Below are 23885 nucleotides of genomic sequence, written 5' to 3'. Positions count from 1 at the left end.
TGATGGTACTCCAAATTTAAGGTCCATTAGAAGTAACAATTACATTATGCCAAGGCCAAAGAAGGAACTGTTTAAAAAAAGTTTTCAGTATACTGGTCCACTGGTATGGAACAACATTCCCCACGACATAAGTTAAGGCATGCTCCTAGCATTTCTAATTTTCATATTCGATGTCTCATATGGATGAAATCTTAATGGCTGAACAGTTCTAGTAATATAAATACTGCCCAAAATTCTGTACTTTTGCATCAAAGTTGAATTTGTCTATACAGGATGATGTTTTATATTTTATGTATGTATTATTGGGCTAAATTTAGTATTTTTAAGATGGAATGGTATTTATTGTGGTTTAAAAGATATGATTCATACACCTATAAAATTTCTAAATGCTCTTGATAAATTTAAGAGTTTTATGTCTATGATAGTGGAGTAGTATTTACTCATAAATTTAGGGGCAGTGGTGTTAGGTTACAATTGAGGCAGTTTGAAGGATTGTGTGTTTATAGATTTACTGTTGATCAATGGTAACAAGATTCCCATAATAGTCAAACATTTAGTTTAATCGCCAAATTTTGCGATATTTGAAGCTGTCTTAGTAGATATAAAGTGCTTAAAATGGAGTTAGGTAGTTACAGTTTAATTTGGAATTAATTAGCTTATAAAGATAAATTTCCCATTTAATATAATATTTTGGAAATTCTAATATGCATTCAAAGGTGCAAAGAAGTGTGCATGGAGAGTGATATATTAATTTAGATATTGTACACTTTGGTTAAATTAAATGTGGAAAAGAAAAACCCTATCGCTTATGACTAATTCCCCTAAGTAAAGTTGGTCCTAAACATCATTGGTTTCCATTAAAGGCAGATAATGTCAACATTTCATCACATTATGAGACATGTACTTTCTCCCTCAAACAGAAACCTGGCTATTTTTCACTTGTGTACACAGTAATCCAACTTTGATTGGCTGACATGCATGGGTTATCTGATTTCAGTACAAATTTGGAACACAAGGTGTGATGACATCACCATTATAGACATAATAAACCAACACAACATTGTCAGATTGTCATCAGCCCAAGTTCCTTCTTGATATTATTCTAGCATGCCAGCTGATCTCCAATATTTACCCAAGTCTTATTTTTAATGAATTATCTAATGCACGCTTTTTCTTTTCAGATTTGCTTAAAAATAGTGCCTCTCTTCATTCCCTCTTTAATCAATTTGTGTGCCACATGTTGATGTTGCTGTTATTAGATTAGAAACTAATGGAAAATGCTGAATGTATCACATCACTACTTTTGGAGCACTCCCCCCAAAAAATGGTATTACTAGTGACTTTGTTGACTGAATAACGGTAAGGGGTGGCACCTTGTAATCCTAAATTGAATATTTGAACGGTCATTTAAACCAAACATAACAGTTTATGTCGAAAAGCATTTTTTAAAAAAGTCATTATCTTCCAAACAAGCTTTAGTTGGAATGGAAAAATGGTGAAATTCATTATTAGGGGTAGTATTGGGGCTTTAAATGACTACTACTGAAAGGGCAGGCACATAGCCAATATGGCCGCTAATGATGTGTGTGCAAAAGTGTTTACAGTGAGGTCTTTATTGAACTCCAGAGTATGTATGAAGGTTAGCCTGGTCTGTTAGTAGGTCTTATCAGTGGTCACTTGTAAATCCCCAGGCAACAAAATGAATAATCATACAGCTGGGTCAGATACATGTATGTTGAGTATGGTCAACACAAGCTAGAGGCAGTGTCTTGCCCATGACTGGTTGCAAAGTGATAATGGATTTGTTTCATTTATGCTGACAGGCAGTTAGTTGTGGGGAAACTCTGGGCCTGCATAAACCAATCACTGTGTAATCCTAATTTAGATCAGATGTCTTTGACATGTCTTAGCCACCCCAGTATTCAGCAAAGATATCTGTCTTAATCAAATAGACTGAGCCTGAAAATAAAATAACAACATACTAATAGCTTCATCCAAAAAACTAAGAACATAAATCAAATATAAAGATAGATTAGCAAGTACATAGCCCAACCCTAAACCCACACATATAGAAACAAGTAAACTGCAATAACCCCATATCTAAATTTTAAAAAATATATTTTCTTTTCTTGTATTTTTTTTCTTCTTTTCTTTAAAAAACAATTATTTTTCTAGGGCACCACAATACTAAAACATGAAATTAAGGACACTAACATCTTTTCCAACTGCAAGGTAACCGCAGATTATATGTAGTACAACAAACGCAACTGCACTAAGGCACAGCCTGTCGAGGCACTAAAAACAATTAGAACACATTAGATAACACCCCAAAAACTAGAATACATTAGGTGGTCTCAAAAGCCCAAGACATCAGGCCCCGCTGCTTAAGGCGGCAAAGTCTGTAAAGATATGAAAACTTACTATAATCCCAGTGGGTTTGATCCCCGGCCGAGTCATACCAAAGACTTCCAAAAATGGTACTAACAGCTGCCTCGCTTGGTGCTCAGGTTTAAGAGGTTAGTATTAGGACTGGTCGTCCTGGTATCAGGATAATGTGACTGGGTGTGACATCATGCTACATTTATGCGATATGATGCCCCAGTGCTAGACATCACTATAAACTGCCCCATTGCAGACATTGTAGCGATATGACTGAAAAATTGTTAAAGCTATGTTAAAAATCCAAATCACACACTATAACCCCAAAATTAATACCTATAAGGTGGTCCAAACCCCAAGGACCATCAGGCCTGGCTGTAAAAGGCAGTAACCAAATACCTAGCAAAACTAGTTAGGACCCTACACTTAAGTATATACAAGGTAATCCAAACCCCAAGGACCATCAGGCCCAGTTGCACAAAGCAGCACACCATTAAGCCTTGGAAAGTTTAAATAACCATACACAAAAGGGTGAACCCAAACCAAGAACCACCCCACCCAAATCAGGCTCAATAGGTAAAGTTTTAATAACCCTACAGACTATCACTAAGCTGTAACTGTTGTGGTTCTGTCATTAAAAAACGGCACAGAATATATCACCAAAAATCTGTCAAGATGACAATTCATTAACCTTTTGGCAAGGGAGTCAAAAAATGTATACTGTTAATAAACCAAGGTGCCTTCCTTGTGGGCAGGCTCCTCCCTAACCAAACCTTCCTCCTCACCGCTGCTGGACATTAAATTAATAAACATGCATATCACATATTAAATACATGAAGGGAGAGGCACTTGTTCCTTTCTTCATGAACAATTAATTAATCCTCCACATGCGAATAAAAACCTAGGTGTCCCGATGTGACGTCATAGTGGCGACTAATTGCTGCTGGCGTCACATACTGCTTGGCTGACACCAGGCGTAACTAATGCAGACTGAATTGCTACCTTTAACTAGTGTGTGCTGGGTCTATCCCACTCAATTATAACCTTACATTCAGGTCACTAGGGTCTATGAAGCCAGTCATATTGACCCAAAACCCAACAACTCAATTAAATAGTGCCTTTTATGCACAGTAATGCCTGGGGGATGAGGCTCTAATTACTTCCCCTGGGATCAATTAAATAGTCCGCTTATGAACATTAATCAGACATACATGACCCTGGGGGCGAAAATGTCTATAATTTAAATGATGATGATCCTATTTAATACTTTCAGAGATTTCTACTCAGGACTCAAATGAATCACTGCGTAATCCTAATACTTTCAGAGATTTCTCCTCGGGACTCAAATGAATCACTGCGTAATTCTAATACTTTCAGAGACAGATCCTCAGGACTAGGAGCTGTGATAGCTCATTTGGTAGAGCGTCAGATTCATATTTCAAGGGTTGCATGTTCATTCCCCCACCCCTGGTCATTCCAGGTTAACTGCCTTGGTGTGTACTTGGTATTACCGGTAAATCTGATAATAATGCAAAACTGGACAGATGACCATGCAGCCCAAATTTTTTTCAACCAAGTGCTGCCTGCCCTCATATCCAATTCCTTGTTGCAATAGAAATTAATGTAAAATATTAGTCACCAGCAAAAGATATGTTAAGTTAATCTGTTCATTTGAATTTCCAAAGTAAACTAAAATTTATAGCTGTAAAGTATAAGTGTTCACACACCACATACTAACACACTAGCTTTTGCAAATTTCCCATGCTTTCAGTACCACATTAACTAAATTGCAAATTTCCCACACCATACAGTAATCCATTAGCTATTGCAGATTCCCACACCACACAGGACAACATTAGCTAAATTTCAAATTTCCCACACCATACAGTAATGCATTAGCTATTGCAGATTCCCACACCACACAGTACAACATTAGCTAAATTTCAAATTTCCCACACCATACAGTAATGCATTAGATATTGCAAATTTCCCACTTACTGTAACACATTAGCTAAACTGCACATTTCTCACACCATACAGTAAGGCATTAGCTATTGCGAATTTCTCACACCATACAGTAAGGCATTAGCTATTGCAAATTTCCCACACCATAGAGTAAGTCATTAATTATTGCAAATTTCTCACACCATACAGTAAGGCATTAGCTATTGCAAATTTCCCACACCATGCAGTAAGGCATTAGCTATTGCAAATTTCCCACACCATACAGTAAGGCATTAACTATTGCAGATTTTCTACTCACATATTGACACTTATCATTGAGTTAGCATGTCAATATGAATACCAAGGGACAGCTCTGGTGGCCTAAGTGGTTAGAGAGTGTCTGCCTCCGATGTGGGAGGTCCAGGGTTCAAACCCTGGCCAAGTCATACCAAAGACTTGTACAATTGACCTTACGCCAGAAGATAGATCGCTCCGCCTACTGAACACGTGACTTGACAACGTCTTAACCTCCGGCAAACATTCTGTGAAAATGGCGTGCGTAATAACATTAAAAGATATACCAGACGATATTGGTGAGCAATATTTGCCATATAAAACAACATTGAGACAGAGACAGAAAGCGAGAGCATTTATCCATCGCTTGCACTTCACTAAGTTACATCGGTATGCGGAGAACTCGCCCCCACGTATCTGGAGAAGTCACACCAGAGTGGTTGGAGAAGTCATCCCAAAACTTGTCACCCAAATAACCTTTTTATAACAGAATGAAGTCATCTTTTAAGTGATTCATATTTATATTTTTATATATACGCGATCACAAAAGAGATATTAACTAAATTAAAGCAATATCATAGTAATATTTATGAGGACGAAATTAAGTCTGTATATAATCTAATGAATGACGACAGTATAGTGATTAAAAAGGATGATAAGTCAAACACTATTATTATTGTGAATCAAGATGATTATGTTAAAGAAGCTGAACGTCAGTTAGAAATAAAAAAAATTTCAACATGCATTAATGAGATCACTAAAAATAATAATTCCGTATGTGATGAATTTGATGCTTTCCCTCTTAACATACTTACACCTCAAAAATAATAATTCCGTATATGAGGAATTTGATACTATCCCTCTTAACATACGTACACCACAATTCTACATATTACCCAAAACTCATAAAAATCCTGACCATAATTCACCTTTAAATTTTCCAGGACGACCCATTATATCAGGTTGTAATTCAAATACTGAAAACCTATCCAAATTTATTGATAGTGTTTTACAACCTTTAATGAAATCACTTCCTTCATACATTAAAGATACAACTACTTTCATTAAAAAGTTGAAGTCTATTCCACATCTATCTGATAATTTCAATCCTGATATCATTGGATGTAACATCACTATATACCAACAGTCTGCATGCAGATGGTATTGAAGCGTGCAAATATTTTCTTGATTACAATCGTAATAATAGCACACTATCTAGCGAAGATATTTGTAAAATAATAAAAATTAATCTTGGAAAATAATTATTTTCAATTTAATAATACGAATTACATACATATAATGGGTATTAATATGGCTCAAATATACCCTTCCCTTTCATGGGTGAATTAGAAAAGGATTTTTTTCAAAATGAAAAGTTTAATTCATCTCTTTGGTTCAGATTTTAAGATGACATATTTATGATCTGGAAGCATTCAACTGAAGAACTGAAAAAATGATTGATCGCCTAAATCATTTTCATTCGACGATTGAATTTACTTATACTGCATCTAGTACACTTGTTTCATTTTTAGATGTAAATGTAATAAAAAATATTGATAACACTATCTCTACAAATATTATTAAAATGCATCTAATGATTTGAAGAGCAGAACAAAAGGGACAGATAACACTTATTTTTCATTAAGTACAGAAGCAGAGTTGATCAAATGGAAAAGTTGAAAAATTGCAAATTATATAAATTTAAAAAGTTATTAAGTTGAAGAAAAACAGCAATAAATAAAGCCTTAACCATGTGGCTATATCTCAGAATTACTATATATGATCCTTGGGGAGACTTCTCCAGGCAAAGTGGGGCGACTTATCCGAACCGTTGCGAAATTTGTAAATATATACAATAACCGAATCGATATCGACAGAAGCATCTTGTCGGAGGAAAATGGCGGATATAAACAGTGTCTGGAGGTGTGTATAATAGCGCTCGCTGATTGGCCAGTCGATCAGAATGATTGACAACTGGCGATAGGTCAATTGGTACTGCTGCCTCGCTTGGTGCTCAGCATTAAGAGGTTAGTATTAGGACTGGTCAGCCTGGTGTCAGGATAATGTGACTGGGTGAGACATGAAACTACATGTCTGCAGCATGATTCTCCAGTGCTAGACAGCTATAAACTGGCACACTGCAGATATAGTAGCAACATGACTGATAAATTGTTAAAGCTATGTTAAAAATCCAAATCACACACGTGAATGCCATGGTGGACCAGAAAGTAGACAACTTTAATGTTACTTACTATATTTTTTCTGTGATGTGTTCACCCTAAAAGTAAGCTTACCCCCATTTTTGACTAACTTTTAGGAGACAGAGACCCCCCCCCCAGTATTTGCAAACCTTCCTCATTTGTAAAAGAATTTCAGTAACTAAGTCGTTCAGAGATTAGTTACAGGTATCTTAAAGTGATATTTGGTCACTGTTTTAATCAGTTACTCACAAAAAAATATTTTCGATACCTGTCAACAATTTAGAACTTGTAGAAAATTTTCTGCTTTATAGCAAAACATGAATGTGTCATTGTATTGGCATTGCCTTGTACTGTTGATTTCCAGCATTGTCTTGTACTGATGATTGCCGTCATTGCCTTGCACTTTTGATTGCCATCAGTCTTGTACTGTTGATTGCGATCATTGCCTCGTGTTGTTGATTGCTGGCATTGCCTTGTACTGTTGATTGCTGGCATTGCCTTGTACTGTTGATTGCTGGCAAAAGTTCAGACTGTTTCCAATTGAAAATGGCATTAGACAACCTGTTAGTTCTACCTATTACATCATCTAAGCTTTATTCGAAGTATAGTCTAACATTTCCCTTTCTTAGCTAGCAGTAATCAGGAATATCAAACTGATAACTAACATACCATACTTTTTCTGGTTAAGTTGAAATCTTTGTTACAGAAGAAATGAACTTGTCTCAGTTTCATGTGGTCAGATGCTGAAAACTGGTATTTAAAAACAAATCATTAAAATATTTATATTCCAGTGCATGTAAATTTAAAATAATATAAGATATGCATGAACAGGGAGTACTTTTAGTGCTGGATTATATTAAGTATTTATTGCCAAGTGAATTGGTTTTCAGTATATGTAACTGCTACATGTGCAGTTACAGAATTTAGTGGATATTTATTGCAAAAGCTAGAGGAGTGGATATTTCTTGCAAAAGCAAAGGGAGGGGATATTTCTTGCAAAAACAATTGACTATGGCTGTGTGCATCTGCAGAAAGTACAGCATGAAGGATCTGGTTCTTAGTAATATCTGCTTCCACACTCAGACTTGTTTGGCACATGATTTTTGTTGAGTGAGGAAAGTTAAAAATTTCTTCAGTTTAGAAGATAACACTAATGAATTGCACTTTTAAGTGAAGTCATGAAATTGGTAATAATGTGTTTTTAATGCATTCATGCAGTGCAAAATGGGGTGTGGTGAAATCGCTGACATTAATAAGTAGCATGTTTGGAAGTTTTATTATTTTTTGGGTTTTTTTCTTCTGTTTTTTATCTTGTCATATGAAAAGATGACAAGTCTATATTTGCCTGTAGTCTGCATACTGTAAATACAGCCAAAAATCAACACACCAGCACTGCCAGACTATCTAAAGCTGAAGAAAACATTAAATTGGTATATGTATCGATAATGTATTATATTATATCTGTATATTGTGAGTCATATCAATGGGCAGCAGATGTTTATGGTTTCACAACAATAACTTTGTTGTTTGTTACTTACCTGGAACAAACTTTGTGGATGGCTTGCACAGGAGGTATGGAAGAAGCCGGTCAACCATAGGGTAACAGAATGTCAGGGTCAGTGAATTAAAGAAGAAAAATGGTTCTGTTCTTGATCATGTACCTTTGCCAAAAATGTGTTGATGACTTGTATGTTGGGTAAGAAAGAAGGCTGTTGATTTTAATGTCAGTAGGTCAAAGGTCACTAAATGACAGACAAAAATTCCTGTTGCCTAATAACTTTAGGTCTAAAACACATATCTTGACCAGAGTTGTGGAAGGCTTGCACTTAAGGTATGTAATATGTTTTGATTTGGGGTCAAAAAGGATAGGTCAGTACCATTGTGGCTAAGAGTAACATGGGTTTTGCAGAATGAATTTTATTCTGGAGTAAGTTCCATGGTCAAACTTTCTGGATGGCTTACACTTATGGCAATACAGAACCCTGTAGATTCTAGGGTCTAAAGGTCAGATATCATAGTTATGGTTTTGTTGTTGTTTTATGGGATAAGGTCTATTTTCCTTCATCCATCATCCGTCTGACGTCTGTCTGTCAGTTAGCACAAGTTTGTTATCACTAATTCTCCTAAAGTACTCATTGGATTTACCATGAAACTTTACACTGTCATTCATCCCATGGTCCTGGATGAAAACGAAGCTGCTTATAAATCCATTATCTTGACAGCCTTGTTATTGCTGCTGCTTCCCAATTGATGGCACATCATAATGGGGTTTTCACTGCAAGACTCCTTATGATGTCTAGTTGGTAATAAATGAAACTGGTGCTAATCTGACATCCAATATGGCTTCCAGTGGCCATATTGCTACTCCTCAGGTGGTGCTCTACAGTTCCGTATTTTGCATAGGGTTAGGATTTTAAAGAAAAATAATTTCCCCGGCTTTCCTCGCTGGTTATACTGGCTATTTAAAAATGACCTTGTATATCTTAGGTATAATTCAAAGAACCTTTAATTCCCTTTATTTTGGTGTCTGATTGATGGGTGTACTATGGGTTATAGAGTATACAGCTTGGCCTTACTTCAGATGTGCACCTTTCAAAAAAGAGCTAGCTCTACTTGGTCATTTTCACTTCCTGAACTTCAGAGGTAAATTGTATAAAAAAAGAGCCGATAACTTTTTTTTACATTTTATATATTTGGTAATTCATTCATTGCACTTTCAGAAGCTGGTATTGTCTAGTCTGGCAAAATTCATTTTCCCTGTTTTAATAGCTACTATGTATAGTGTACTTTAGACTAATTCAGACTGATTTTTTAACACAAGGGAGCAGTCATTTTAGTTAGCAGTGTGCTTAAATCATGTAAAATTTCCCAAAGTACAATATCCAAAGAAATATCATCCACATTACATTAATGTAGCATAGAGGTATGCCAAGATTCTCTCCATTGTGCATGTTTTAAATGCGAACTACTTCACCTTACATACGCCACTCTCTCAAAAGTACATATTAACTGGTGACGCCCCCTCAGTGGATAGTCTCATCAGAATGGGTTTTTTATTAAACGACTTCTTGTAATGCCAAGTTATTCCTAAATGAAAATGGTGCTAAGCTGACTTCTAATGTGGCCACCAGTGAAGCAGTCTTGAAAATCTTGTTTTTGCTACTTCTTTAGAGTGGATGGTCATATTAAAACTTAGGGATTCCATGCAAAGCTTTCTTATGATGTCTAGTTGGTCCTTAATGAAAATGGTGCCAATCTGTTGTACAGTATGATCCATAGTGCCAATATGTTGTACAGTATGATCCATAGTGCCAATCTGTTGTACAGTATGATCCATATGGTTATCATCTTGAAAATCTTGTTATTGCTATTTCCTCTAAATAGATGGTTGTGTTAGTATGGTGTTTTTACCAAAAGGCTTCTTAAGATGTCTAGTTGGGAATAAATGAAAATGATGTTGATCTGTTGTCCAGTATGAATGAAAATGATGTTGATCTGTTGTCCAGTATGATCACCACATGGTCATAGTAAGTCTAATAAAAGTAAATAATGCTTTCTGGACAGTAATTTCAGTCCAGGTGATTGCAACGCCATTGATCAAGATTCTCCAGTCAAACATGATCTATTAATGCCTACATAATGTACTATTTTACATGGAGTGGGAGTATAATTGTTCATGATGATACTGTTGTTATTGAATGATAAATACTCTGACCAAATGGAATTTGTGACAAACACTCAGCCCAATGTAGAATTTATGACTGACACTCTGACCAGTGTAGAGTTTATGACAAACACTTTACCCAATGTAGAATTTATGACAAACACTCTGCCAGGTGTAGAATTTATGACAAACACTCTGCCCAATGTAGAATTTATGACATGCTGACCAGTGTAGAATTTATGACATACACGCTGACCAATATGGAATTTATGACAAACACTCTGACCAGTAAGGTATTTATGACAAACACTCTGACCTTTGTGGAATTTATGACAAACACTCTGACCAGTTAGGAATTTATGACATACACTCTAATCAGTGTGAAATTTATGACAAACACTCTGACCATTGTGGAATTTATGACAAACACTCTGACCAGTGTTATGCAGATTTACATTACCAGTACTGAATAGATGATGGTGAGAGATTAAAACACAGCAAAATCTTTGCCTAATGTATAAGCTTGTCTTTTTTATATTGCAGTATATGCATACATTATCGTGTGCACTGAAGTAAACTAGATGCGTCTTGGCAAGTAATGTTGGTTTTCAGTCACTAATGTACACATTACTGCAGTTACTTTGCCATGGTGTGGTTTGGGAGATGGCCATATCTTGTATGTGTGGATTTGGTTGTTGAGACTTCAATTTTCATTCATTCTTTTGTTTTCAAAGACTGAATGAAATATTTGTGTAAGTTTTGGAACAAATAAATGTATGTTGCTTTTCATGTCCAAAAGTTGCACAGAAAATTATGGTATTGTTTAACAGTAGTCTAGCAAAAGGTTTCTTGTGAAATATGTCTGTATAGTTCTATTAACAGATCACTGGCATTGCACTGTATTTGCACCTCCAGTTGATCGGTTGATCTTGATCTTGGCAAATTCATATTATTAATTTTATTCAAACCAAGTAATTACAACACTAAACAGTTAACAGTAAATCAATACATACTTGCTACTGTTCTGACATTTGTCACATCTTGTATTGGCATAGCTGTAAAACTTCTGATTTTCTCACCAGATCCAAAATAGTGTATGTACAAGCTGTTCTAACTCTACAGACATCATGGCTAGAAATGAACTTTGATACAACTTGTATTTCTTGAGTGGCAAAAAACTAATCTACGCTGTTTTTTCCCCACAAACAAAATTGCTGTACAGCGGAATTGTTGTTCATAATTTTGACTGGTCTTATTGCACAGGTCCAAGTGTGCACCTTTTGACCTTGAAAAGTATTAGCAATAAAGAGATAATAGTTTGTGTCAAAAACGATCATTTTGTTTTTAGGGGGTGGACAGCATATTGTGTGAGTACAAATATTTGAGTTTGACCATCCTTTCAAAAATTAAAATCATTTCATTCAAGTCTTTAGAAGAGACTTAGTGACAGGTTTCAGATAATGCTGGAGAAATACTTTGATATTTGTTCTGCTGTTTGCGCATGCAAAAAAATATACAACGCGCTTTGGAAACTTAATGGTTTTACCCTGGTCCACGGAATATTATTACATTGTTACAAAGGCTGTCCAAAGGAGATAGTTGACCTTACCTCAGTGATGGGTCCACCTAAACCAGATGTGGGAAGTTTGATTTAATCCACCAAAGAAAATGAGCTTTAGAACAAAGTTTCAGGGCTAAAGTATGGCCTGTTATTGTACAAACATTTCTCTATTAGTATGTCAGGTGCCTTTGGACACCTTGCATAAAAACAAACTTAATTGATGTTGAATGTTTTACCTACATGTCTTATAAAAAGCATGAAAATTTTTCTCGATTTCTGATAAGGCACCTACCCTAAAATGTGTTTCCTGTTGGCTGTCCATTCCCATTTCTCATTGCTGACCATCCCCATTTCTCATTGCTGACCATAGCACATTTACACCCATTTAACAAAAAAATTACATAAGCTATATATAATGTTAAAAAAATGACCTGCCTACCCAAATTTTGAAACCAGTGCAAGAAACAGTTTTTTCCTATTATATTAGAAACTGAATAATTGTACTTAACACATTATATACTTCAAGACAATTCCTGCCTTGAAAAGCAGCTTGATGTACTCAGAAGGAAGGAAAAACGAATCGATACAAAAGAGTTACTGTCATGCCTGACTAAATGTTCTTTGGATGGGTATATATTGATCTAAATAATAATTAGTTACCTTTTCTTTGCATACGCTCTTGTTTGGAATTTGTTGTCAAAAATCATGCATTCTTTCCCGTAAATGAACAAGCACACAAAACAAACATGACCCACTGCTGATGAGACCTCGGGAAACTGAGCACACAAAACTGCTGATGAAACCTCACAAAACTGAGCACACAAAACTGCTGACATGACCCCGGAAAAATGAATGAGTCCATTTGTATTTAAACTTTAAGTATTTGATAAAAATTATAAACAGTGCAGTCTTTTTTGATTTACATATGTATAAATTTAAAATTTGTTTTGATGTATTGGTGTGAACTTAGTTATACATGTATGTAAATAGCAAAGGGAGACTATTCTGCAGCATAGGACTCATGACCTTGACTTCGGAAATGGTGTTTTTAATATTTGATTTACAATGCTTTGTTATGGATTACTTAGGAATTACTGTCCTTATAGTCATGCTAACATGGCATGGTATGATTTGTAAAGTATTTTCAGTGGAAGCACAAAATATTTACATTGCACCCCACACCTAAAAACTCCATTGCCAACCTTGCCTATTTATATATTTTCTGTATATAGATATTTTTTCCCCAACACTGACATTTCTCATGACAGTGATAGAATTTCTCAGGCTTGAGGTATTACATAAGTGCAAATATATTAAATTTAGGTCCAAGTGGTCCAATTTGAAATGTTGATGTTTAGTTTTGGATTAGTAGATACTCTGTATGACTGCTGTTGCTAAGTGAGATAGCTACCAAAGTTTTCCAAGTGATGCTGATGGTGTTGAAGTTCCATCATTATTAAAATTGTGAATTGAAACAGCTTAAAAGATTATTATTGTTATTGTATGAGACATGAAATTTATATGAGAATAATACCAACTATCAGTTTTCAATAGATAAACACTGCTGCTCCACTCCCAATTTGGCACTGAGAGCTGTATAATCAATACACTTCATTTACTGAAAATTTACCTAGCTAGTCCACCATCCCATGACAATACCATAGCATGCATAAATAATTTTAAAAAATTTGAAATATAATAATTAGTTTGTTCCTCATACCGCAGTTTTAATACATTACATTAAAAATACAGTAAAAAAAACTTCAGAACATATTACAGCGGACCATATCTAATAGGAAGGATACACTGGGACCAACTGAAAGCTAGAGTCATAGGAATTTTATTTCTGAATCAATCCCATGAATCTGTATGGTCTGCATGGAGTGTACATTTGAGAGAGAGAATGAGATAGAGGCAATTAAATTGTCTTATATGAAGTCATGTCATCAAATTATTTAATGTATTCCCATTCAGTCCCAAATTTAGAATATGAAGCCTGAAAGAAGTCTGATAATTTCGGCAGTCTGTATGCAGTACACATTGTATTCAGGCCTTTCATACTTCGAATTAGGTAGATCAGATTTTGTAACTATTCTTTGTTGCTTCATTTCTGCCATATTTCAAAACTTACTGCATTTCTTTGTGCAAATGTAATGGATCTTGATATAGCCAACATATGAGGGAAGTATGGTTTCAATTTCTTATATTTGTGACGAAGAAGTGAGAATTTTCCATGTTTTACAATCAGTAAGACTTTCCACTTCTAAAATAGATTGATTGCCACTTGATCCACTAATATTGTCTATTCAATAATATAAAAAAAACTTTTAGGGAAGGTAAACAAAATTGACTGTATTTTGTTTAGGCTGACAGTTGATCTTTACAGTCACAGTGTTACAATGAAAGGTAATAGCCACAGACAGGTCTAAATGCTAAGTAGCTGATCTCGTATGAAAGGAATTGATGCCAAAATGCGTCATTTCAGAAATGGTGTATACATTTTTGTTAGATATTGTATATCAAGGAGAGTTTTACCTATGGTTTCCTGTGCATGGTTACAAAATTTAGCACTTGTAATAAAAAAAGAAGCAAGAACTTAAAATGTAACTCATATTTTCCATGATTAACTCGCATTCTAGACTTTCCATGATTAACTTGCATTCTAGACATCTTTGCTTGCATTTTTCAAGCATGCAAGTGTTAAATTCGAGCCTTGTATACTTGGATTTTTTCGTAGCTTTTACACGTGTGTGTACATATATAATATTGCTCAGAAACATATAGATTTCATTTTCACATTAATTTAAATTTATCAATGGTGCCATGCTGTGGTTTTGTACTAATGAGATTATATGCATGGTTGGAAAATCAGAGATATTGTAGGATTGGGCAGTGAAAAGGTATTGGTTGAGAAACCAAGGTCATTTTATCACCCTAAATTTTGCTCCAGATACCCTTCGAGTTGCCCCAGACTTCAGTATCATTAGTATCACATGAGAGAATATTGTCTGATTTATTTTGTGACAGCTGTTTTCTTTCCAATTTTTATATAATTTGGTTTTGTTTCTTTTCACACAAATCTGTCTGTTGCAACATCCAGTTGATTACATGAAATGATCCAGTCAGTTTAAATTAATTGCACGATTATTAATTGGCCACCTGACTCCTCAACATTCTTTGTTCATGTAAAATGGTCACCGCATTGTTTTTTTTTCTTCAGAAGATGATTACCAGTAACTCATTTTGTCTCATATTTTGAACCATTAGAGGATGGCAACAAAGTTGTATTCTCTTAAGTTGTTGATTTTGTTAAAGGGACAGATTTTAAAGATCTGTTGGAATACTTTGGAATTGTAGCAAGTTTACAAGGGCAATTTTTGGAGGAAGAAAATTGTATTACAGCTCTTGGTATCAACAAATTACATTTTTTCGTGTGGGATATGTGGTCCAAAGAGGGGCTACAGCTTCATAGCTAGAACTGGACTTACATCCATGACCAGTGTTCATAAATAAAAAATAAACAGATATGATGGTGCTAAATATTTAGAAGATTTTCAGCCCACCCAAGATTGAGTAAAATCTCAACTCATAGAAGACCAATAGCTGGATAAACCAGGATTGTGTTGTTTTGAGTGATTTTTAAACATGGCTTGTTTGTTATTCAGTTTGATTCACTTTCTCTGCTCTGAACAATCTTGTGTGATTTATATTCACTTGAGTAGTTTCTATAAAACAACTATTTTTGTAATTAAATTTATTATTGAATTGTTCTTTATTAACCTGACGTTCTCTCTCTCTCTCTGTCTCTCACACACACACACACACACACACACAGACACACACTTAAACTGCCACACTGCAGGCATCATAGCAGTATGAGTAAAAAATTGTTAAAGCTACATTAAAAATCTAAATCACACAAACACACACACACACACAAACACACACTGTACTACATGGTCCATCCAGGACCATTGATATGAGTATTCGACTTGGTAATGCCCATCTCAGATGAACTGTCAAATTCCATCCCTTACAGGCTAGATTAATCTAATCTTTGCAGTTTACAGCACTGGGAAGGTTGCAGTTTTAAAATCAGATGAAAGCTTCCTCCATTAAAGTAAAAAAGGTCAAACCATTTTATTCTGCAGGATATACATTTGTTTTCTTTTTATAAATTCCAGTTTCATAGACTTTCAACACCAAATATACGGCGTGCATTTGCATAACAGTGTCAAATCATGTCTACAAAGTACATGTCAGTGTCATTTCCTATTTTAGTATAAAGGGAGAGTTGCAGCCTGGATAAAAAAAGTCTTATAAAGCCCCCGGGGAACATTATTATATTCACATTATTAATAGAAGAAAGTTTGATTATTCAAGTGGAATGGGGCATCAAATATTTTAACCTTTTCTGCATTTATCTTGCTTACCTTGTCAGGGTTGAATGGTAATGGAAAATTATCATGAATACGTGAACCAGTTGGTCTTCCCACGTGTAATTTACAGGTAAGTGCATTTGACTAGCTATAACCTAGTATTTGTATCAAGAAGATGGGCAAAGTTGAAAGTTCAGGGACATCATACGGGTTTCCTAGATACAGACAGTAAAAACAGCCTAATCTCATTTATCTGTCAGAATGTTTCTCACACAATATATACATCAAGACTCTTCTTGAAAAGCATACTCATCAATGTTGCAATACATGTCATGATATGTACTTGGTGGCAATTCAGTATGTACCGTGATACATATCATACAGGTAGCAGCTCATACAGTACATATATTGATATATCAATATCGGAGTAACGTTACAGTACATTATCACATTCAGACTTTACCATTTCCATTTGCCTTTGTATGTAATGTCTGAGTGTGATGGAAGGTTACTGTTGTTAGTGTCAAACAGCATCTAGAATCTGGTGCCTGGTGCTGCATCTAGAAATTTAATGAGGCAAACAGCTGTGCTAACAAAAAGGCTACTTTTTACAATTCCTTTAATCATTTCTTAATGTATTCTCTGCTAGCATTAACAGCTTACACAAAAAAAGTAGGTCATGACCTTTGTAATGTGCCATGTTTTTCCTTGAAGGGATGTGCAGGCTCCAACCCCTTTGTTGTTTTGTGTCAATATTTTATCTTTAAACATTATCTTTAGTTTTATGAAAAGTTTTATTTTTTCTTTAAAGCAGTTTTATTTTTTGTGGTAAATATATCATGATAGAAAAGTAGGACACAGATGCACATACAAGTTTGCAACATTATTTACCATATATAGTATTAAATGAATAGACGATGATCATCATGTAGATTATATGTATGGGCCTGTACAAGTCTTTGTGATAAAGTTGGACCATACATATGGTTTTGTTACTGACTGTACAAGTCTTTGTGATAAAGTTGGACCATACATATGGTTTTGTTACTGACTGTACAAGTCTTTGTGATAAAGCTGGGCCATACATATGGTTTTGTTACTCTGTACAAGTCTTTGTGATAAAGTTGGACCATACGTATGGTTTTGTTACTGACTGTACAAGTCTTTGTGATAAAGTTGGACCATACATATAGTTTTGTTACTGAGTGTACAAGTCTTTGAAAAAGTTGGACCTCAAAACCCCAGATATTTCCAAGTTGGAGCCTGAATTAAAACTGAGGGGTTTCCATTATTTGTTCCTCCATTTTGGTCATAGCAAAGCATTTGAAGATGATAAAATTTTTTGTATTGACATGAAAATCTGTAAATTATTTTTCATAATAGCAGTCTAGCAGATGGATAATGATGCACAAAAACTGCTATTATTTGTATAACTGCTATAAATGTCATAATCTGTACTACTTCATTGTCATAATCTGTAATACTTAAGTGTCATAATCTGTAATACTTCAATAATGACACATAGAAAGTCATAATCTGTAACACTTCAATAATGACACACAAAACAGTGTGTTAATCTGTAATACTTCAATAATGACACACAAAAACTGTCTTAATCTGTAATACTTTAATAATGACACACAAATACAATGTTATAATCTGTGATACTTCAATAATGACACACAAATACAATGTTATAATCTGTAATACTTTGATAGAAGAGACATAAAACTCCAATTTTCATTATTGTTTTGACTTTTAATTGATATGTACAGGGGATGACATATGTTTCTTGATTTCAAGGTCCCAGAATGTTTTAATCAGATTTAGGCTGGGTCTTACTTTGAGACACCTGGGTATTTGACTGAATTCACATAAGGTGTATACTGCTACAGTCTATACTGCTATGTGCAACTGTTAGATGAATTTCATGTAGGATCTTGGCACTTCTTTTCACTTTCATGTTTATGTCTGTATCACACAGTTTAGTCTAGCATTTATACAGTGATTAAGATGGGCAGACTTTATAGTGGGAAAAATAACTAGATTTGTGTCCAAATTATGGGTCATGGACATTGATTCGAGGAATGTTCTGCCCACAGCATATTGTGATATATCACCATATCGTGCTAGCTACTACATCTGTGTACTGTCACACTCATGATGGAGTATGTTTTGGGCTATTGCAATACTTGTATATATTGATTCCTTCCCATGCAGAAAATGTTGTCACTAAAGCATATCATAAAGGTGTTCATTAGGTTTGTGATTCAGTTTATGAATGACTACCAGTATTTGGAATTTGCATTTATGCAGTCATAAAAACATTTATCAAATAAATGGATGCCAGAGAGATTAGACTAAATATGTGCCAACACTGCCATCTTTTCTTTTACTGTGTCAAATATTTTTGCACATATGAATGTACTTGTTATAATGGCACTATTTGACATATATCATTCTAAAGTGAATTCAAGTTCTATACTTGTTGTGAAAGGACAGGTTGCCCATTTATCAGACCATCCTTACAAAATTCTGTTCAGGTCCAGTTTAGACATAGTTCTTGGTCCATTTCCAATTTTATATTTCCTCACAGTAGGTTCTTGTAACAATATTCTAATGCAGTTTGGTCTGTGGAAAGTTTCAGATACCTAGATGTTTCTTTTATCTATTTTGTTTCATCAGCTCAATTTGGATCAGAGGTGTGGCCCTTGACAATTCACATAGGATGTTGCTTGTATCTACTATAGCTCAAGACCCACTGAACATATTCAGATGCAGTAGTGTGAAGATTGTCTCAAAACTAGATGTGCCTTGCCTAGGTTATATCATATCATTTTGAATCAGGATGGAGTTATGGCCCTTGACAGTTTATTATGTATCTTACACATAGGCAACTGGCACAGCTCATGGACAGTTGGATGTATTTAGATTCAATCAAATACTAACATTGTCTAAGGAACCTATATGTGCATTTGATGGATTTTGTCTTGGTGACTCCATTTTGGACAGAGTTATGGCCTTGGATGGAGTCATGATCCATGTAGATGAACTTCATGTATTGCATAAGAGGTTGTTTGCATTGATTTTTCCATGAATGAGATAATTTAAAGCATTCTGTGTAATCACATTGAGGAGTTGTGCCTCCTGAAGACCTATCTTCCCTTTACTTGGGTTTTCCAAGACAGCATTGACAGTTTGAATTATACGTGTTGCACAGAGTTGAGGCAAAAAAGGGTAAGTGGCTTCAGCCTTTAGTTTTTTCTGTTCATAATCCCAGCTTAAGCATATAATAGTGTATGTTTCTTTGTAGTGAGCCATTGTGTCATCCAGCAGGACTTTTATCTTCTTCTACAATACTGTTAAATACAATTCAGCCTAATTTCACAGGTGGCATTCATGTGAATCTCTCATATTTATACAAAGTTATGCCAATCCATCATTAAAATCATTGCTATCTCTACTAAAAATAAATAAGCACTTAAGCAACTTGTTCTTAAGTATTTAACAACAGAATTCGACCAACTCTGATAGAACTTGTCTTTGTATGAATTAATGTGAATGATGCTGATCTGGCAACAAATATGGCCAATGCTACTAAAAATAGTAAAAGTTTAAAAAACTTTTCAAATACTGCTCAGCTGAATTTGACCAAAATTAACCCCCAAAAACCCATCCGGGTGTCTTCAAGGTTCTCCAATTTGTACAAATAATACTTTTCTCCTTGCAGAAATGCTCACCATTACTAAAAATAGAAAAACCTTTAAATGAATTCTCTTCAGAAGTGTTTTACAGAATTTGACATGGAGGGTATTAAAGGTTTTACAAATGATGCCAGTCAAATATAGCCACTGTGACTAAAAATAGAAACAGCTTTTAATGATCATCTTGGAAGCTGCTTGAAAGACACTGACTAAATTTGACAAAAAGCATACTTTGAAAGGTTTTTGGAATTTGTAGCTGATGCCAATAAGCCATCATATATGGTTGGCATTACCAAAACTATAGAAATAAAAAAGAACATTTAAATAATTTTATCTACAAAAAAAAGTAACTGCTGAACAGAATTGACCCAACTTGAAGAGAAAGTATCGTGGCATCTAGGCCTTTCAGCAATATAGGAGAAATTATTCTGATGTGCTTTGCAATATGGATGGACAGTTGATCCAGATTAGTCTGTGATTCATTTGAAATAGTCATCAATAGACCAGTATTTTTGCATATTATACACAGAAAAAGCAAAGGTGATTTCACCATTTCTTGGAATTTTCATCAATTTCCCACCCCTTTTAGGCTATTTTTAGATTTTATAGTCTGAGGACAATATAAACACGTATGGTTTTTTTATTTTGAAAGAGCATTGTATAGCTGTACAAATATGTTGTGTTCATGCATTTTTATTGACCTCTGTGTCTGTTTAAGGAATATTTAGCCTGCATTTAATGTTATCAAATCTAAGACGTTCTAAAAAAATTCATGAGATTCCATGCATTTGTAGCCTGATCACAAGAACATTATTACGCTGTAATGTTGTTTGTGAAGTTTGGTTTGTTTTGATATCTTGTGATACAACAACATTATTTAGTGCTGAGGCAATTAAAGTGGCATGCCTGACCTGAGGACATACATAGTTGATCTGATCTGAGAGTCTGGCATACTGCATGTAATTACTGCTCTAGCTTATTTTATCCCCATCTTGCATGAAGTAGCATCAGGCCTATTTCCTGAGCTTGCAGGGGGGTTGCTAGGGAACAAGTTTGTTTTATATTTGCTTCCTGTAAAAGAAAGAGAGAACTTGTACCTGTTGACCTCATTGCTCACTTCTCCTACATCAGAAAAAACTTGAGGTCATCATTGACCTCATATAAAGATACTTAAAACAGAGAACCTTGAAATGACTGTTTTCATAACATATGGAATTAGCAGTCCTTGCATTTGGCTATTGGGCAGATGTAGTAGATGAGTTGTCTCAGATCCACATGGGCCTCTTTTTTATGGATGACCTTGTGAGCAAAATATAAGTGTGCAGTTTAATTTCTAAATTCTCTCTGATAGTTGGGTTTATCCACCAATATTTTGACAAGCATGCCTTGGCAGAAACTTAATACAGCTTTCATTTTGGCATCCCTTTGCTATCCATCCATCAATGCATATATAGCTCTGTTCACACCCTAGATTAAACAGAATGTTAAAGCTTTTAAACTTTCTGGCTAAATCAAATGCAAGGTGGACATGATGGTGCTCTTTTGTGAAGGCAGCAGTCAGTAATTTTAATGAATTGAGCCTGTGAATATAAGAATACCTGTATTTCTGACAAGCCTGTGAATATAAGAATGCCTGTATTTTCCCACAAGCAACAATATGCAGGAAAATATAATTCTGAGTTGGCATTTTAAACACATCTACTGAACTCCATTCAGGTGTGAAGAGTCATTTAGAGCCATCACAAACACAATTTTACATGTTGACAAGCTTGAATGATGAAAGCCATTTTGCTCTATTAATTTTATGTACAATCACAGTGTACCAAATTACATTTATGCTGAAGCTGGCAGTATTTATATGACCTTTATACCAAAGAAATTAGTCCCAAACTACAGTACACCTGGACTATATGTCCCTACGTTATAAGTCTGTTCAAGTTTTAAGGTGTGTACAGTCATGGATTCCATTTCATAGGTAATAGTCAAATAATGTGCTATGTACTTCATTACATTCACATTTTTAAAACTTTGTCTTTAATTGCAATTACTGTGCTCCTGTGTCATTGAATCCTAATATACACTTCATTATAATGCTTTATTACATGCACACTTAATTATAATGTCCTAATACATACACACTTCACTATAATGTCCATATACATACACTTCATTAAGATGTCTTAATACATTGTTATGTATATTTGATTTAATTTATGTTTGATTTGATTTAGTTGTTTGTAAGGTTTAAGTTTTTTTTATTCTGTTGCTTGCTATTGTAATGTTGCTTTGTTTCCTGGAAAGGAGTTCTTTTCTTTCTGATTTTTAAAATTTTTGTTAAATTGTTATTTGTTGAATTTCACTTTTTTGTATATTCAATCATTTAACCGTCATCACTGCTGACTGGGGGCTTGGAGTTTTACATCTGTCTTTTCACTAATTTAACTTCCAGCCAAAATCGAGCCTGGGTAGGACTTCTATTATAAATTAAATAGAATATTGGGAGCACCCCAACCTAAACACACCTACCACAATGGCGGCATAACAACCCATCACACCACAGCTAATAACAAACTTTTTGTAGCTTTTCCATTAGTTCAGGGTTTTACTGCATGTTTCAAGACTCCTGTAGAAGACCATTGGACTTGGATTAGTACTGTTTCCTTTATATTTTTACTAATGTAAAAGCTATTCCTTCCTACAGCAAGGTTTCAGTGTTACCATAATGCCATTATTAATGGTTGATGATGCACTGCGAGCACAATTAAAAACCAGACTCCATTGCATGTGGATTTTTGTGAAGAAACTATGGCTGATCATGCAGGGTTACAGATGAACAAAGGGGTTTTATTCTTCTTGGAAACATTACAACTCTATCCAGAGTCGATATGGTTCCTGATGCCGAGATCAAGCATGTTATTGAAACTCGTGTCATGGGGCTGCAGGGCAGTCATTTTGAAAAGCAGGGCTGATTTCTCCCTTTTTGACTTGAGTGATGGCAAGATCAACAAAGTGTTTGTGTGAAACACTGCAACCAGTACAGTTTTGACTACATATGTATCATTTTTTGCCTTTCTGAGAAGTCAGTCAGCCTTACCATCACTCCATCCATCTGTTCATCTCAAGTAAAAACTGACCAATCACAGGTCAGCAGTGATTGCTGATGAGATATAATTAACTGCACAGGACTGAGATAGTTTTACCTGGCCATGATTTGTTGCAGTTATATCTAGTAACTTTGAACATAAGGGAAAAAAAATGAAGGCCACATTTAGAAACTATTTAGGCTAAACCCATTGGCATAATACCACTAGTCTTGTACTTGAAAATTTCATGAACATTTTTGTAACAAATATTCAAATGAATATGCTAATGAATTAGGAGGTGTTAGTCTTCAATGGTAAGGTCAGTTCCAAAAACTGGATTCATTGGTCATATTAGAGGGGTGCAGCCAGTGTACTAACATGGTTTATAATGAGGGAAAATGCAATACGTTTCAAAGAAAGCATACATGATTTATTACATTTAAATAATATCAGTGTGTAATTTCAACAGGGAACACACATTTAGAAATGAATGCTATAAATACATGCATGATAAACTTGATGAAACACTGGTTTGGAAGACCACCTGTAATGAGAGCAAACAATTTATTTGCAAGACCACAGTCATGAAAAACAAGTTTTGGAAGACCACCTGTAATGAAAGGTTACTGTTTTGGAAGACAGCTTGCCTTAACTGCATTTTTTAAATGCTCTGGTC

At 34.9% G+C, this 23885-nt stretch overlaps 1 protein-coding gene across 9 annotated transcripts in view; it reads left to right on the top strand.

The window, feature by feature from the left end:
* Positions 1 to 23885, top strand: part of LOC149804532 (calpain-9-like) — a 170947-nt gene that overhangs the window by 4834 nt on the left and 142228 nt on the right. The gene's annotated exons all lie outside the window — the stretch shown is intronic.

This window comes from Sinohyriopsis cumingii, chromosome 2 (genome assembly GCF_028554795.1).
Source record: "Sinohyriopsis cumingii isolate HCF-2022 chromosome 2, ASM2855479v2, whole genome shotgun sequence".
Classification (NCBI taxonomy): Eukaryota; Metazoa; Mollusca; class Bivalvia; order Unionida; family Unionidae; genus Sinohyriopsis; species Sinohyriopsis cumingii.
Note: the sequence above shows the minus strand (reverse complement) of the source record. Positions and strands in the feature narration are given on the sequence as shown.